We start from the raw sequence: 6516 nt of genomic DNA on the forward strand, positions 1-6516 counted from the left end.
GCCCACGTCACAGCAAATGTCAACCTACACGTGACCATAATATGGGCCGCACCCGTGATCCGCTCGAAAATCGTTTGTAAATAGTCCGTTTACCTCTTTTCGTGCACTGTTCCGGGCGTCTTTCGACCTCGGTAGTTATATACATCCGATAATCTCGCACTAAACCTCAGTTTTCTACATGAGGTCTGCCTACTGTTGACCACTTTCAATGATTGCGATGGACGATTACACACTGAGTCGATGCGATTGGGCTTAAGCTGAGGGGGAAATCTGCTACTATGTCTCGGAAGAAGCATTGACGTTGCCAAAATTACGTTCGTCTCTGGCATGAAGCCAATCGGAATATGTCGACAAGCGCTAAACGACATGACCTCAAAAATGATGTCTATGCGTTGACACCGTGCTTAATGTTGCGTCACGCGTGTTTCCTAACGTGGTGTCTAAGCAGAGGCCTCGTAATCTCCACTTTCGGGGCTCCTATCAAACGCACATGAAGGGACACATCTTTCAGAGTGTTGTTATAGCTGAAACCGGTAGTACTCCGGTGAGAGCGTGCTTTTCCTGAAGTGCCTTCAGGGTGTAGTAAATAAGTACTGTTTAGTGTTGAGATCCGAAATAGCACAGATACAGTTTGTGTTGAGAAAAATGATGTATACATGCCAGGAGTTTTGTTTCTCTGGTTGCGAGGCGAAGGATCCGCCTGAGGTAGACGACTTGCTTTGTGAGTGACGTATTCATTGTGTCAGTGGACCCAAGCAGCACACAATATTGGGGCCCATATTGGCTGGTCATTGGCGATACGGGTCCAGTATGGGGCCTGTTTCGCCAAGAGTTATCCCATATTGGATGAAAATGGACAATACAGGCCCCATAATGCCCACTATTGAGCCCATTATGGAAAATCCTGGCGATATGGGCCCCATATTGCCCGCGTACACCCATATTGACTCAAAATATAAGAAAATTGTACGTACCCGTGTTGTCACAAATGCCCAAGCCGCACGTCAAGATTGAACGTTGAACCGTGTGAAATCCCAATTCAGGATATCGTTACATCCAACAACTACCCGCATATGATATACATAGTTCGAAACTGTCAACGTACTTGGAAATCCCAATGTCAGGTTCGCTAGAATTCGACAACTCAAACATTCCCCGTTCTGGAAATAGCCGCCATCTTCCTTCGCTATCCTTTAAGTAAAAAACACAATGGTCTGTAGGAAAGGGATGGCTCTTCTCTGTAAAATTAGGGTGCTTTCAAGTTGCCTGCAAGCCGTGTGAATTGCTCTGGCGTATGTCCGTCACCGTCACGAAAGTGGTTTTCGCTCCTTTGTAGTCTCGGAGCGGGGTGGGAAATTTTTAGTTCACAGAATATTGCGATCCCAATGAAGGCTTCTGAGGGATCTTTGGCACTGGCAGCTGCGTGGGATTGCTTGTGGCCTTCAGCAAGGCGGGCGTAGTTGTTCGTTCTTTTTGGGCGATGCCGTGTTTTGTCTGCTTTTTTTTGCAATCATGGTGCAACGTGGATCAATTAGATCCGCAGAAAAATAAAAAAGCAAAGATCAGAGAAAAGTATTATCGGTGATGAATATTATACAGGATAATTCTTTATTATTACACGAACTCCCCGTTGGTGATATTACAGAAATATTGGCAATATTGGCGCAAAACGGGCTTGCCATTATGTGCACCCCCCATATTGGCAGCCCACATTGGGCCAATATTGACCAATATTGGCGTGCTGCTGGGAGGGTATCACTAATCAATATTGAAGAAGGACACCACGGCAATAACTCCACTAGGGTTTGCAACACTGGGTTTCCTTAAACCTGAGTATCGGATCTATTCTTTGGTTCTATCAAGAAGCGGTCCGTCTGTAGTACCAGAGTACCTCATCACTAATAGTCTGCTGCTGAGACGCTTGGAGCTCGCACAATACTAATCAATCATTAATACGATCCATCGCTATTAAACGAAATTGCCGTCAATCCTCGTATCGTCTTTTCATCACCGCGCGAAACAATTTCCTTGGAAATGCAGTTACCGGAAAATTCAAAACAAAGTATTTTCGCAGAAAAAGTTCGCACAATCGAAAAAAACAAGCGTGCTATTACTTCCCAGCGCTACGACCTCGTTTACATTTCAATAATTTAAACAACACGAAAATACGAAATATATGATTTCTTCCCGTAGTGTTGCTGTACCGCTGTTAGGTCCATCTATAAGAGTGCTCGCCTTACAGAAATTATCTACGTTGAATCCTACTACTCCATGAAAATGTAGGCGCATTTTGCGTGTCTGTCGTTGTGTAGCATAGGACTTCTATTCAAGTCGTCCCTGTAAATAACCAAATTAGCTTCCAGAAATTTTCGTACAGGCAGAGTAGGTACGCTATTGGAAAAGAGCTGTCCCAAAACAGGAACTAAGATGGCCATCTTCAACACCTTCGGTTGCTATCACCATTGAGAGACATTGTTCTGACTTCTTAGTAGTTGATAAATGCGAGCCGTATTTGCGGTCTTCGTGCTAAGCGTCCTATGCTCTGCTCTCCGTTGAGGGGCATCAGGCAAGGGCACCATGTGGGCTCTGCGCTGGGACTACGTTTTTGAGACGTTTTTGAGACTGGGACACGTTTTGAACGACCTGAGGTTTTATGAAAACTATGCGCTATTCAGCAGCCTTCCTTTCATGGTGGCACTACCGACTCAAGACTACATGCCATCATTCCCATCATTCCATGTCAACCTTCGAACGGTATTGCTTTACGCGCAGTGTAGAAAACACGTAGTTTATACGTTAATGTAAGCACCTTCCCCCCTTCATGGAGGCAACTGTCCCATTGCGAAGGTAAGTAATCGTGATCATAATCAGAGTTTTCGAAATTTTTTGTCGCCAGACAAGTGCGCTCACGAGCGACGCGAAGACGGCGGCGTCTGTGGATTAACGTTGTCCACACGTTACTTTTTTTTTTGCTTTTTTCATGTGCCGAAATCTCGGCACATGAGACAACCAGATTAATGTCAGTCGTGGAAGGACTGCGTTCTTCAGCAACTTGTGCCCTTCCAAAGAACTTACCATCGTCATCGGGCCTGCTTTGAATCTTCCCAGATAACCAGAAACGTCTTATGAACATCCATAAGACGTGTAGTCCTGGATATTGTGCACGTGGTAATAGATATCCTTTTAATCCACTGGATATTCAATGGACGTACTATCAACAGATAAAAACCATCCACACCGGAGTTCCTCAGCGATTTGTACCCTTCCAAAAAAGTAACCAGCGTCATCGGCCTGCTTAGAATCCGCTATCTTTGGGATCGGTGCTTTGGATACGCTACCGACTCATCCTCTGAGAGAAGCCATTATGAAGGTGACCCTTACTTATATGCAGGGATGAGATGTTGGTAGCATTGATCAAGATGCATGTCATGCATTCACTCGTGTTCACTATCCTGCAAAACGAGAGTCATATGGTCATGTGAGCTTTATTGACTGCCTCTGAGACTTCGTGGCGCACATGTGGCAATCTCCAACTGCTGCAAGCGTACAATACTTTCACGTACATTTAGAGCGTCTTGCTGAAGAAAATGACTTGAAAACAACGGCAATCCCGAAATGTTTAGCGTAGCGGAATATTTTTGTGCATTTGTTTTCTTCCTTCTCAAATATTTTCAAATTCTTCCCTGCGCGCATGATACTGTGATGATGCGTCCACCTGTACGTTGACTTTTCTTTATTTTGTTCATTTCGGATCTTCGGAGACCCGTCTTTCTTTCTTTCCCCAATGTGAGAGGAAGAAAGACCACACTGTCGCCTCTTGCGTCCTGGAAAAAATATTATCAGAAAACAGAAAATGCAACCCAAGGTAAGGGCAGTTCAGATAGAGTCACCCCATACACACGCTTTTGTTTTATTTCTGCAAGTTAAAGCTCATCTTCGATGCATGAGGCGGTACTGTGCTCCTCCACCCTCTCACACTGGGGGTGAAGAAAAGACGCGTCTCCGAAGATGCGCAATGAACAGAAAAGAAAGAACATCAAGAAAAAAAGGAGTTCCTCCACAAATTTTTCGCGGACTATCGTACCGAACGGATTCTTTATCAAAATGGTAACGATATGATGTCACCGTAAGGAACAGATGTTCTCTTTTGGGACAGCTTCGCAGCATTTTCAACGATTCTTAGGTAATTAGTCGCGTGACGGTTGAGCAACATATGGCCAAGAACGCCGCCGCCCAGAGAGAATAGTGAAAGTAGCATGGCCTATCGCATATACATATATATATATTGCATATATATAGAGATAGGGAGAAAAGACACAGAGATTGAAGTAGGAGTAGGGGAAAGTTATTTATTAAGCTGGCGTTTAAAACTGAGGGTCTGGGGAAGTCTACGTTTCGGCGGAAGCTCCGCCTTCTTCGGGACTGAGAGGAAAATCTCTGTACAGGTCTTTTAAAAGGTTACAAAAGTGTTCGTCACAGTTGGTACAATTCCACTGCGAGGCAGTCGTTAGTGAGTCATGTTCTGGGAAATTCCGTAGGTACCTCCGGGGTCATCGGCCGGGGGAGATTACGTGTCAGAGCCTTGGGTCGCGCTCGTTGAAAAACCTGTTGTCCGGGGTGTTCTTAGAGTCATTGTGTCCAGCTGTAAAGAAAAGAAGAAAAGAGGCAGCGGGCACTCCGAGGACATACAGAAAAAAAGTTATCCGATATGCTTCTTACAGTTGATAGCACTCCTTTATCCTCATTTATTAGAGATTGGAATTTGTAGATCAAGTACGATTCGCGTTGCTCTTCTGCAGCGATCGGAGTGAAATTTGACGCTAAAATAAAAAGTGCGACGTTATTAATGGAATGACCGGGTCGACTAAAATGGCGAGAAACCGGGAGGCTACCTTTTTTCGAAACATCTGATCGGTGGTTATTGAAGTCGAATCCTAAATGAATTTTTACTTTGACCTACATATTGCGCGGAGCATGTTGTACCATTGAATGATATAAATAATGTTACTGGAGTTACAGTCAAAGTCGCCATTGATGTTAAGGGAGCAGTTGGGAGTTTGTACTCTGGACCGCTGCCGTGCTTTGCATTGATTTGCATATTTGGCATCTTTTACCATGGCATGGATGGCATCCCGCCGTAGGTGTTAATGGTTTGGGAACTTTTGGAGTTGACTAGTCTATCTTGGAGGTTGCGGCACGTCTGTAGGTAACTCGTGGCTTCTCGGCAAATATTTGTCGTGTCCGGTTCAGATTGCAGAAGGATGCTATGGTGGCGGTGGAGGATACTGTTAATATTACCCGCGCCTGCACCAAATGTAAGAACAAGGTTTACGCGGTCGCCCGTGGGTTCGTCGGTTGCGTTTACCGAATAAGATTCCTCCGGTCTGTTTGTCGTGCTTTGGACAGGGCGTCTCTACTAGACTTACGATTAACGAAGTCTGCTCTAGTTCCGCGAGGTTTTTGTTTAGAACATCGTCGTCCGAGCAGATCCTCCTGTATCGGAGTGCCTGGCTATAAGGAATGGCGAGTTTAGTATGGCGCGGGTGGCAACTGTTAAAGGAAGGTACTGCTGAGCATCAGTTGGCTTTCGGTACAGGTCAGTGGAAAAACCCTTCTCGGTTAAGGTTACTTTTACATCAGGAAATTAACAGTCGTTGCCGAGAAGGAGTGGGTGAACTTCATGGCGGGGTGTACCAGGTTGAAATCGCGAATGAATCCTTTGAGATCTTCTTCGGAGTTGTGGCCAAAGCATGAATATGTCGTCCAAGAAAGCGTTTGTATAGACTAGGTTTTTTTGTCGCGCACGGCTAGAAATTTTTCCTCTAGTGCACCCATGAAAATTATTTGCGTACGTTTGGTGCCATCTTGGTTCCATAGTCTGTGCCATTTATTTGTAGATAGTGGCGGCCGTCAAATTCGAAGTTATTATTTTTTGAGGATCAAGTTGAGTAGAGTTGGTAATACAGATGGGTCAACCGCGCGATCGGAGTACTTCAGATACGCCGCCTCCGCGCTGCTAGCACGCCATCCTCATGTGGGATGTTAGTGTAAAGGGAGGGTAACGTCTAGCGTTACAAGCAAGCTTGCAATGGGTGGTTCACATTGCTAAGTATTTCGAGGAAATGGTGGTGTCCTTAATATATGAGGGTAATCGGGGCGGTATATCTTTAAGGAGTGGTCAACGAAGCTAGAAATATTCTCCGTGGCGGTGCCGATTGAGGAAACTATAGGTCGCCCTGGGTTTCCTGGTTTATGGATTTCGGTAACATGTAGAACCTGCTGGTTTAGGGTTTTGGGGGGCTAGAAATTCATATAGGCAGGAGTCGATTATTTCACGCGCCTTTTAGGGATTTTAGGGTTTTGGTTGATTTCGGCAGCTATCTTATCTGTTGGATCACTGTCAAGCGGCTCATAGAACGTGTTACAGCCCAGTTGTCGGAAGCCCTCGTTAAGGTAGTCCTGTTTGTCCATCACTACGATTGCCCCTCCCTTGACTGCCCTTTTGATAATGATATC

Source organism: Ornithodoros turicata, unplaced genomic scaffold, assembly GCF_037126465.1.
Source record: "Ornithodoros turicata isolate Travis unplaced genomic scaffold, ASM3712646v1 Chromosome131, whole genome shotgun sequence".
Classification (NCBI taxonomy): Eukaryota; Metazoa; Arthropoda; class Arachnida; order Ixodida; family Argasidae; genus Ornithodoros; species Ornithodoros turicata.